This window comes from Lichenostomus cassidix, chromosome 4 (genome assembly GCF_008360975.1).
Source record: "Lichenostomus cassidix isolate B80296 chromosome 4, HeHo_3.0, whole genome shotgun sequence".
Taxonomy (NCBI): Eukaryota; Metazoa; Chordata; class Aves; order Passeriformes; family Meliphagidae; genus Lichenostomus; species Lichenostomus cassidix.
Genome location: NC_139484.1, coordinates 34399247 through 34411881, shown reverse-complemented (window position 1 = coordinate 34411881; position 12635 = coordinate 34399247). Strand labels below are relative to the sequence as shown.

At 35.4% G+C, this 12635-nt stretch overlaps 1 long non-coding RNA gene across 4 annotated transcripts in view; it reads right to left on the bottom strand.

Moving 5' to 3' along the window:
* Positions 1 to 1181: 1181 nt before the first annotated feature.
* LOC146438236 (uncharacterized) overlaps positions 1182 to 12635 on the bottom strand; it is a 131370-nt gene continuing 119916 nt past the window's right edge. For all 4 annotated transcript variants that reach the window (XR_014851707.1, XR_014851705.1, XR_014851706.1 and 1 more), the window contains 2 exons: positions 7507 to 7634; positions 1182 to 3962 (listed from right to left, as the gene is read on the bottom strand). This is a non-coding gene — a long non-coding RNA (uncharacterized LOC146438236). The remainder of the gene's footprint in view (positions 3963 to 7506; positions 7635 to 12635) is intronic.

Below are 12635 nucleotides of genomic sequence, written 5' to 3'. Positions count from 1 at the left end.
CTTAGAACAGCCTTATAATACCTAAAAGGGGTTTATAAAACAGGAAGAGTGACATTTTACACCATCAGATAGTGATAAGGGTGACTGGCTTTAAACTAAAAGAGAGATTTAGATTAGATGTTGGGAAGGTCTTTAATCATAGAGTAGTGAGGCACAGGAACAGGTTTCCCAGGAAGTTGTGGATGCCCCATCCCTGGAAAAGCTCCAGGTCAGGTTTGATTAGGCTCTGAGCAACCTGATCTAGTGGATGGCATCCCTACCTGTGGCAGGGGATTTGGAACTTGGTGGCCTTTAAAGTCTCTCTCAACCCAAACTATTCTGTGATTCTAAACACTTAAGCTACTGAAACCAGAAACTGGATGAATATGTAACATGAACAGGGGAAGCACCACTGTTGTTGCTGTTCTTTGTAGCATTTGCTACAAAGACAGGATGCCAGACTACATGAACATCTGACCTGACCCAAAACCACTCTTCTTACATTGTTATTAGTAGGTATAAGCATTCCAGATAGTTATAATGATTACAAATTTCCAAAGACATATTGAGAATTAACCAACAGACACAGGACATAGGGATAAAACCTCAGTGTATCTGAACTGCTGTAATTTTCTTGCTGTCAAAATTGCCATGTTGATTTATATGTCTCCTTAAAGATCTGTTTGACAAAGTCTATTTTACCATGCTATTATCACAGCATTTGATAAATAATCAACAAGGTGGAGTACCAAGCTATTAAAATTAATGGAAGTGTAACCTTTCATTTTAGGGGGGAAATATTTGCAATGCATAATGAAGTCTAAAGATAAATGTTTAATTTAAAAAAATACTTTTCTAGTATCCTCTCATATTTATAGGCACATCTTCAGAGCCCATTTAGGAAGTTTTTTAAGCAGCACATTAATTTTTTCCACTACTACTTCTTGCTCATGAATTAATGCTACTAGTCCTGTAAAGACACTTCCTCTGAAATCATATTTCTTAAAATCAAGAAAATTATCTGAAAATAAACTCCCCAAAACTCTCTATAAAAATTTTGAGAACTCAATTTTCATTAGAGTTCTCTTAATTAAGCAAGGAGCATATTTGGACAAATAATGATTATACATTTTTTGAAAAGTCTTTTATAAAGTGATTTTTAGAACAGACAATGGCATATCATAACAAAGCATGCTACAGGAAATACATTTTGGTTTTGTGTTTGTAGAGAACAAAGCACAATAGGATCCTAGAAAACAGAAAACCTTCTAGGACAGGGCAGAATATCTATAGAGAACAGTCAGATACAGTTTATATTTAAATTCATTTTTTCTTTATTTGAAACTGTTTCTCTGGTGTTTCCTTGTTTGCACCTTGAGGAGTAACTGCTGAAGACAGGTGGAAAATGCAAGTTTACTCCTTGAGAAGAATGATTTGTCAGAATCTAGTACCAGAAATTGGCATATGAGAGCTGGCCTCATACAAACAAGGCCATTTCTTGACAAAAGCAATATGTAGAATGCTAGAGATAGGAGATTGCCAATACTCTAAATACTGGTGTGATGTTGTAAGCTGACTGTCTACCACATGGGTCAGCTTCTCCATGTTTACAGGTGGAATTTAGGATTTAATAAATATGTCTAAAAAGAATCAAAATCTCCTTATCTATGACTCCCAGAAAAAACAACTGCTCAACAAATAATTCTCATGTAGAATTCTGTAAGTTGACAATGTGTTTCCACTTTCCTAGCCATAAGGGCACAAAAGATGAAAAGATAGTAAGTTTCTAAGGTATCCAGCCGCTTTTGAAATGTACTGTGTGCATCCCAGCTTGGTAGCTATTGAAAGATTTTCACAACTACTGTCACACTTGTCATATCCTCTCCTTGCTATGGGAAGAGAGAAGTCTCTCATTGCTACCTGCATTCTGTGAGAAAAAAATCATACAGAACATCAGACTCGACCTTATGGCACTGAGAAAGAATTATTACCTCCTTGGAAATACTGACATAGTTTTTACAGGGGCTGTGCCCCCTCCAGCACTGTCTAACAGTGATACTACGGAAATTCTTAGCCCAATGAAGGATAAAATGATGTTGCAGGTGAAATGGCACTGCCCAGTTGGTGAGACTGCATGCAGATCCTCCTGAAATAATTTTGTACATCTGGGCTCTATACTTGATTTTGAAATTATAGTTATCAGCATACATGAAACCAAAACATGTATCTCTCTACTGGAGCCTCACATATGACTCAGCAGCAACTGGCTGGTTTGTATTTCCACATAATTCCAGTTTTATCTTGTAAGGAGACTCTTGAAGGAGAGGTAATAAAAACAGGGAGGAAAAGAAATGCAGGAAGTAATGGAAAAGAGAGACTACTGACCTCATAATGATAGAGTACTTAGAGCAGTATTTCACCTAAAGGAAAGTAACTAGCTAGTTGCCAGTGAACAATTTGCTTTCATCCATCTCTTGGTTAAATATTGAAGACATTTGCCTACAGGGTACAATGAATGAGAATAAATTCCTTAATCACCCTACTTTTTGTGCCTGTACTTGTAAATCCACATGTGTTGCAAGTGGAAAACTGTTAAGGTTTTAAAGGATGTTCTAGGTCTGCCAGCTGTGCCTTCCAATTGGCCATGCCATAAACCTCCCACAATGATAACCCTGCTTTTCCGGTCTGATCTATTTTTTTTTTTTAATAAAACAATAATAAAATAATTTTAAAACCTTAAAAAAATAAAATATATATGTCAAAGTTGAACATGTGCCTCATTTTAACGTGGCATTAGTGACAAAGGCATGTCAAATTCAACTGAAGTTTTTCCAACTAATATCTGTAAAATATTAAGATGATGTGTTGAAAAATATTCTTTGTAGTTGTGTGGTCATATAATGAGCACATATTAGAGCACACAGTATACCAAACAGCAGGTTAATCTTTAGTGTTCCTTCTTTCTAGCCCTTTTCTAAGAAAAAAACGTTTCTTCAAAATATATAATTAAAAATGGGTTCATCTTGCTATATTTTTCACTATAACTAACTCAAAAAACTTACCTTCTTTTTCTCCTCACTGAATTCTGGGTCAGTTAAGTACATACAAGCCAAAGGCTCACAGCAGAAGCCCATTTAGACCAATATACTATTCTACAGTGGTCAAAGTGAATGCTTAAGCAGTAGCAGAACCAGATAAGTTTATTTGCAAAGCAACCTTACAACTTCTTGTAATTTTAGTTCACAGAATTACTGAGACAGATACAGATAACTTTCATTTACAGGTTAACTAAACTCAAAGGTTAACTGGGATCAGTTTAACTACATGTGGTCCTTTGCCTCTCTCTATCTTTGGCAAGAGCTCTACTGTTTGTCTATAAATTAATCCCCTCGCCTCAGCCCACTCTTATATGGAGTCCACCTTCTGGTGTCTTCATGTGATGTTCCTTATAAGAATATCCATTTTTATGAAATGTCCCTCATTATTTCCTAGGTAGTCTAGATTTTAATTATTCATCACATTTAAAGGATTATTACATTCATGGCACCACTTGAGGATCTTTTTAAGGTCTACGTCTGCTCTAAAGAATGTTCACATTTCTTATCAAGGGATTTCATGTTCCTTGCTCTGCCAGCAGCACCAGCTGTCAATGTCTGCCTTTTCTACACTTAAAGTAGAGAAGGGGATGTTTCCAAAAGCCAGCACTGCAAGCAATCTAGAATTTAAAATCCAAGGTGGATTCCTGTCTTCTCAGCCATCACACTGCTTGGTTTTGGTGCCCACTCTATATATTCGATCAAATCTGGGCAATCCATGCCTGCCTTAAAGGTAAAAGAAGTAATATTTTTCAAACATTACTGACAGCAATGTAAAAACTGTGCAAAATAATCTGTAGCTCTAGTTGAGGAGGGTTATCTCACAGACATTCAATCCACTTGTGCCTGATTTCCATAGAAGTCCTTGCGACTGAGAGGAAGTTTACCCTGGAAAAAACTGAAGGAGAGGTCTTAATTCAGGTCCATGTGCTATCTTTGGTTCTTAAAAAGATATTTAGCCCTGAAAAGTATATTATCTTGCAAACTAAAGCTCATTTTGTTTTTAGAAACTGAATTATTCTTCTTGATTTCCATAGTTCCCTCAGGATCTGATGCCCATTACTAGGGGATTAAAATCATACACACTACACCTATAACGTGCTAAATATGCCAAGTGTATGTCCTATGCTGGTTTACCTTGTCCAATAAATAATATGGATCCTTTCAGGCAAACAATTGTCCAAGGAACACTCCCTAAATGAGTAAGGCTCAGGAACCTTATTTCTTCTATTGAATGTAAGACTTTATATTAGTCTGGTAACACACTTGTAAAAAAAAGCCTCAGCAATCTATTGCTTCATGTAAGACCACACCAGAAAAATTAAGGCAGTTGTGCATGTCAGTTGAACAAAACCTTTATTTATACTTTAATTTAAAATTATTTGCCAAAAGTCTCTAATATGCTATGAATTTTTTATAGCGAAAGTACATTTTAACTCCCTTTCTCTTCTGTATGTCCCCATTCTTCCTATTCACTTCATCACTGTCAGGCCTGGGTGTTCCTTCAGGGAAAATGGGGAACTCTGATTAAATTATGCAAAATTTTGTGCACAAAAAGTTAATTATGAGCACTTCTAACACAATTAAAACCTTCAAAGTACCCAAATTTCATAATTTACTGCTATTTTAGATTCAGAAAAACAAATTGTTTCATCAAAGGACACCTGAAGTACAAAATCTCATCTTAGTTTATTGTCTCTGTGCGTGAACTGCAGGTAAATAGAAGGGATCTGTGCTTAGGGAGCAGAGGGTTTATGTATGACAGACACTAGAGAAAGTATTTAATAATGCAGGCAATATCATCTTGCTAGAGAAAGTGCTCTGGAATGATACCTTTTCAGACAAAATTAATGACTTAGTTCAAGCATACTCAGTCTGACAATTAATCAGTGAAGTCCTGTGAAAGACTGTCAAAGGAAATGGTGGATGTGAAACGCTTCAGGGATTTACCACACACTTAACTTCTGGAAAGCAGCAGGTTGGTATAATGGTCACATGCCTTAGGCTTGAAATCAGAGGTTCGTATGGTTCTGAATGCATTTTACTACTATAATCAACAAAAAAGTAGAGTATATGCAATAATAGAGCTGGTTTCTCTTTTGTTACAAAGGCATAATAGCTGATGTATGGTAATATAACTATAATTTTAATGTAAGTTAACAGGACTGTTTTAGTATGACTTTATGCCACAGTTATTCATATATGGCCCACGAGGAATTATTTTTCATTATCTCATTATCATGTGCAAAACGTGAGAAATGGTAACACCAGTGATAAGCAATGGCAAAATACAGTACTTGGGAACTGTACTAAAGAGTTCGCTGACACAGGATTCAGTGAGAGCAAGATATCAATACCTGAAAGTACCAATTCCCATTTAACTTTTATATCTGGTTTTCATGCATGGCCTGAGTTAATTGAAAATTGCCTCCCTAAACAAAAAACCACCATTAACTTCACTGAAGTCTGGATCATACCCTTCATTCTTTGCAAACATTTAAATATATATTTTCTTCATATTCTGACAGACTAATGAAATTACAGTAATTGAATACTTAATCTATTGTTCAGTGTATCTCTGAGCATCAACTGAATATGGAAATACCAAAGAGCTTGTGCAAGTTCAGAAGACTCTCAACAGGAAAGCCCCAAATTGTTGTCCAATAAGGTGAACCAACTCCAGTGTGTTTGCTTAGAAAGACAAAAAAATTCAAGACATAGAGAAAAAGGTGAATCCATTTTCCAAAAAAATATATAAGAAAACTTGGGTCAAGATTTGATGTAAAGATTTGTATCATTAACCTGACCAAGTCTATTTTGACACATCCAACATATTCATCCACACCAGGATGTTTCATTTACCATAACTTTTCTGAGACAATTTCTTTCCATTTGGAAAAGCTTAATTATTGCCTTTAGGCTGTATTAAGAAGAGTATGCTTTACCCTAAATTGAACTCTTTTATGACTTTGCAGAGGTTTTTACCAGAATAAGGCTCTAAAAAGCAAACAGATGTTGCTTTACAAAATCACTTTGCATATATACCACACTCCCACCCGACAGTCAAAAAATACAGCTCCTTACAGCAACACTCTACATAAAAATCATAGAATCCATCATGATTCTGACAAGATGAGTATTTCACGCACTAAATATCTGAATAGAAGCCATCACAGATAAGATTTAGGTCTCACAAGATTGCTCCATCACTTCCAGAAGACTTATGGTACTTCAGTGAAGCTGAACCTTTAAATCATGACTATTTTTCCCAATTCAGTAGGGCTATTTATTTCTTTTGTTAGCAGAAAGCTTTTCTGCAGCCAGTATGTCAATATTTTTTCATTAGACAGTCAAAACAGCCTAAATTTTTCTACTTTTTAATGTCAGTAGATTCAGTGGACCCACATTCAAAACACTCATCACACTCAGCAAAATTTGGGTGGTATTGCTACCAGATGCAAATACTGAAAATGAATACAGGTTTGGGTAGAGATCCAGAATGGAAAAATACTACAATGTTAAGTTAAAAGTCGTTTCAGTTCAGAAAAAAAGTGTTATATTTCTAAGCAAATGGAACTGACTATTATCTTTAATATTATTACATATGCTAAACATTTTGTGGCTCAATATCACATGACAAAGGCAACCAAGATGTCAACAGCAGTGACATTGCTGTTGAAAGCCTAAAACCACAACTAAGCAAAAATAGAAAACCCATTTGATAGGGAGGGACCACTCACAACAGCCCACCAGGACCCTATAATCTATTTAACTGGAGAGAAACAGTTGTGATGAAAAGGGGTAAGGGTTCTTGAGAGAAGAGTTGATGGCAAAAGCATCCAGGCATCCATACATGATTCAGTCATGGAAATGTATGTCTGGTTGAAACCATTACTTGACTCTTGGTGTAGAACTTGTATCTCGAGTCCAGATATGAAAGACTGTGTTTAACTAGTTCTCCTCTACATTCTACATTTGCTCCTGAGAGCATGTATTTCTCAACACTTAACATCAACATCTTGAGAACATTGCATATGAAGTTCACAGGGCCATAAGGCCATTCAGGCAAAAAGTAACATTACTCACCAAAAAAAAAAAAAAAAAAAAAGGCTAATATTAATAACTTCAGCAGCAAGCTGGTGCATAATGAGGGTGAAAAGGAGAAACACTGATTCCAGAGCAGCTTCCACTTTGCTGCATGCCCCACTCTGTCTCTTTTCACATGCAATTCTCTTTCACCAATTCTTGCTCATTGAAAGAGGATTGACAACAGAGAACTAGGTCACATCATGAAGTCAAACAGTAAGAAAAATTATGATGGACATACCTGGACATACCAGAATAAAGGCAATTTGATGAGGAGCAATTCAATTCTCACTGTATTGTAACCTTTCCAGCAATTTTTACAGGGGCTTTACTGAAATCTACTCACAAGAAAGAAGCACACATCACTTTCCATGCTTGAGAAGAGGCTGAGTGAACAGAGATGCTAAAAGCAGACAAGTCACATGGTAAAATTCCTTTGTAGTTCTCAGGAAAGCCAGAAGAAAAGATCAGCAACTGAACTGGAGGCAGAGAAGAATTTAGGTAGTAAGATGGAGTGAATGATAAAATTAAATAAAGTAAATAAGTAAAGTAAATAAAATAAGATTGTATGTTGTCTTTGCTATAAATTTAAAGTAACTCATGAAGAATTTACTCCTGCACTGACTGCTACCATTAAAAAGAAAAATTTTTCTGTTGTCTCTAAGGTTTCCTGGTGACTACTTCCTATCGGAAGGCATCCAGAGAGTTTTGTTCTCCTTAAGCTGTGGATAAAATTAATCAGAATACAGTAACCTCTATATACATAATAATGAAGTGGTTTTGGCCTCAAAATGGCCTGATCTATGACTGCTATAGCAAAAGCGGCTGTTGGCACTGATTTTAACATTTTTTTAATATGTCACTCAGGATAAGTTCTTTAAAGAATGACTGTTCTGTCTACTGTGGTCATATTTAAATGCAAGATTCTGGCTGCCAAATGTGACTGGATTTATCAATGAGGCAGAATGATATGAAGGAAACTGAAAGGCTGCAAAATAATTTATTTGTAAAGTTAATTATAAATAATATAATCTCTATATGCAAATATTAAATGTGTTTATTTAATTAAATCACTGCAGATTTAAAAGTTCTTTCTGTCTTCTTTGGCATGTCATCCCATCAGGCTGTTTCTTGGGGATATAATTATTTAGTTAAATTATTAAATGAATGCTGTTATACATATTAGCTGTTCTCAGCTTTAAGCATATAAAAGTGTTCTGTCAATATACTAACCAGGGAGCAATCCAATTGTGGCAGGTCCTTTTCAGGAAGAAGAAAAGAGTCATTATCTAAAAAAGCAGTATCCAACCGTTTTTGCATCCCATTCACATTTTGAAGGTCATTTGTAAGTTGCACATATAATACTATTGGGTCACTCAGATTCATTTAGAAGTTTCTCTTTCACTGGCTTAGAAGCCTAAAAATGATGGTTGAACCTCAGTCATCTTTCAGAGAGGAAGAATGCAGTGTAATTTTTACTAATTAATGTTAGAAATGAGCAGGGATGAACAATCCACTGTTGGCACATGACAGAAATAATGAGGAATAATGATTTTAGCCATGTTTTAGCCACTGTCTATTAGCAACACTTCCTACCATGCTAACTCAGCCCACATTTTGCATTAAATTAGATGAAATAAAATATAAATTCCTAAGAAATTTATACATTTCCATGCCACTTCCTCCCAAAGGACAACAAACATCAACCCAACAAGCTATAGTAGCCACAGACTATTCATTCCTACCAGGAGAGCCATTCAAGTAGTGCTGCACAGGTGCAAAAGCAGGACCTCACACAGCTCTGCAATCTCCCTGCTTTGCTCCTCAGGGCCAATCATTCACTTTTGTGACACACCAGACAACCACTGCCAGGAGAGACTTATTTATGACTTATATATTCACAGCATGAGCCTGAACCTCACTGTAGTTTTAACCTTCAGCATCTTATTCTGATGGCCCAAAACTGACATGTAATAAACGTGTTGCTTTTTAATGGCCTGTCATTGTTAATTCACCTGGTTCACCATTTTAATTCTTTGGTCTCCTGGGTTCACTCAAGCATGGATTTGCAGATTATTCCAGCCAAGGCATCCCCTGTCTAGTACTTGTAAGTTTTTGACAATAAGCCTAGATGATTGTACTCAAGACAAAACACAGTAAGGTCTTGTATTTTATTATTCTTTCAAGTCAATTTTGCAATGAGAAAAAAAAGAAAACTTAATGAATAACTTGCATTGTCCTTGTAACAGTATAAGCATTTCATCTATTTTTTTCAGTGTTTGGCATTATCTAAATTAGGTATTTTTCTTGATATCTTTAATATTTTTCTTGTCACTACCAGTAAGAATGCACGGGAAACAAAAAGAGTAGGATATGTATCAAAACAATATAAATTCTTAATCATAGATACCTCTACATAGTCAAAATTGCACTGCTATATTTGCTTATTTGCCATCACAGTGTGGTTTCTGAGATAAATTTCTTTTCAGTATCTTTAACAGCTATTCAGAACAGTCATCATTAAGCAGACAGTTTCCTTAAAGGTTCTAGAAGTGAGGATTTCTTTCCCTACAAGTCAGTAAACCTCTTTAGCTGTCTTGCAGAGAGCTGACTGATGAAACTTTTTTTTTTAAATGAATACTTAAGCCTGTATACTTCAAATACCTGTAAATGCATGAATTTTTGATGTATGTTCAAAACAGGACTTTTCATCAGGGTTATTAAACTGGAAGAGTAGTTTTTGCTGCTTTTAAAAACAAACAAATAACAACAAAAAATTCTTCCATTTTCATATCACAGATATCAGTCCTAAGAATATTCCTTAGTGAGGAGAACAGATCGCTGCTTTGTCAACTAATTCTGTATGCGTACTATCTCAAAAATTATCCCCAGAAGTTATGTCCTGTACATTAAAATCCAGACCAGCATAAGAACTGTAAAAACAACACAGCAAAATTCTGTTTCGCTAATTTATGTCCTTGCAAAAGATCTTCTAGTGAATGCCATGAACAATGACTCCATGTAACATTTATAGCATAGTCCCATATATACATAAATATATATATATATAACATACATATATATATGTTATATATATATATATATATAACATACATATATATACATATATGTATGTATGTATGTATGTATATGACCACATCTTAATTAGTATCACAAATGTAGCTGCAACAGCAGAAGCAGACCCACAAGAGCCAGCAGAGTGACAGCAAGGTGACAGCATGGCTCACAGCATCCCCAGCTGCAGAGTGAATTCCTCACTGCCTTGCTTGCTCTAGGGACATCACAGAGGGATGCTCTGAACCATTGCTCAAAGACACTGTAGGCCAGCACTCTGGGGTGTTCACATTTCATTAAGAGACTTTTCCTTAATGACTGCAGAAACACCATCATCATGAAAATGAAATTTAGTGTCTTGTAATTTAGCCTGTAAGATGACTAATCAGTATTGATGTACACATTATTCAGTAAGCATTTTCATCTAATGTGATAGGAGTATGCAAGATTTTTTCTTTTCCGGAAACAATAAAGGGAACAATAAATTATGCAAGAGTCACTGCTGAGAAAAGATGTATCAGTGTAAGTTACATTACAAACTCCCTTTGCCTGTTAGAACTTGAGAATCTCTGTTTTCATTTACCTTTGCATTAAATCACCTACATTCTCAGGAAAACACAGCCAAAACAGTATGCAAAGAGAGCATGACAATTCAGACAGCTCCGTTAGTATGTCTTACTCCCAGCTACAGTGACTACACTTTTTGATTTAGTTATTCAGTATTTACTACCTTATTTCTTTCCATCAAAAAACAGTTGCAATTTTTTTCTGTGGCTGGAGCTTTCTGATACATATTCCGTATTTCCACATCTGAGAGAGATGAAGGTAATGGATGAGGTGAAGATAGAAAAGTATTTATGCAAAACTGAAAATCTGAATTTCTAGAAAATCAAAAAGCAAGAGGGATTCATATCTCTGGCACTGGATCAGGTATTTCTGCATTTCTTCTCCACAGTACAGAGTTACCTAGTAATCCAGTCTTCTAGTATCATTTCCAGTAGATCAGTATGGTGAAACTTCACTTTTTTCCTTGTATGTTCCCCCTGGCCCCAGTTTTCTTGTATTCCTTTCCAGTGTGCATGTCTCCTGTCCATCATGTTCCCCTGTCTCTAAAGACTGCCTCCATTCCAAATGTGAGAAATGCCTCTCCATATACTGCTTTCAGTACCTATTATTTTTCCACCCACATTGCCCCCAAGGATTTTTTCACTCCCGTGATTTGTTAATTCCTAAAATTGTGACAAAGAAGCAAAAAACTATAAAAGATCATTAGAAAGGTTATTTGTGCTCTATGCACTTATAGGACCTAAGAAGGAAAGACATTGAGCCCTTAAAAAACACAACAGGAACAGCTTGCTAAATAAAGCACAGAACAATCACTTTGGGGTTTATGTAATCACTGCATTCCTCTTTCCACATGAGCTAGGAAGCTCTTGTTTCCCTATTTGTTTCCTTTTTACACATTCAAAGAGCAAAGGTACTTTCTGAATACACAGCACCTGTCATGTAATGTTTATTTGGTATTTCTTATTAATCTATGTTCCTTACAATTAATGACCCAGGAAGAAAGACTGCTGTTATAAACAGTGACCATTTTTATCAGATATGGTGATTTTTGTCTATACTGGAAAATAAATGAGATCACCAACACATAGCCAGTTTACAACTGGCCTTCTTTCCAAGTAAAAGGCCTCTTTTCCCATTTATGGTCCACTGAGCTGTCCATTCTTCTTCTAATTAACTTCTTTCTTAGCAGTACTTTGCACCACAACGACAAGCAGCAATTTGCATCATAATAATCCTTTAAAAAAACCCTTTAATGAATTTTCTCCTCTACGAAGATTACATTACAAAGATGTAATAAATGGTGTCTAGGAAGAATAGATGGAATGGGAAGAAACTCTTTCTCAATTTAGAATTTAATTGTAGAAGGCCAATTATAAAATTTTAATTTCCGCTGTCATCTGTCTTGAATATTTATCTTATCTAGCAGCTATTTTATTCATAATGGAAATCTTTGATGGCTTTTTTTGTTATGCTATTCTGAGTCATGGATAATATACACTACACTGGATTAAATTTGTATGAAAAATAGGCCATGGTGGTTCGTGTCTGAAATTAGATACAGCTAGCTTAATTTCGCTGACATATAAAAGAAAGGGAGCTATTTAAAAAAAATTTAAAAAATAATAAATAAATAAATTCACTTAATCTCATGAACTATTTCACCTGATATTGTATCTGACAAAGGTATGAAATCTACAGGAGCTTACACAGCAATTTACTGGAAATCAGAACAGGACACCTGAGGTATCCACTTTCTGCTGATTAAAACTGCATATATTGACTATTTAATAATGATGTAAATTTAATGTTATGAGTGTTTAGTATAGTTCAAAA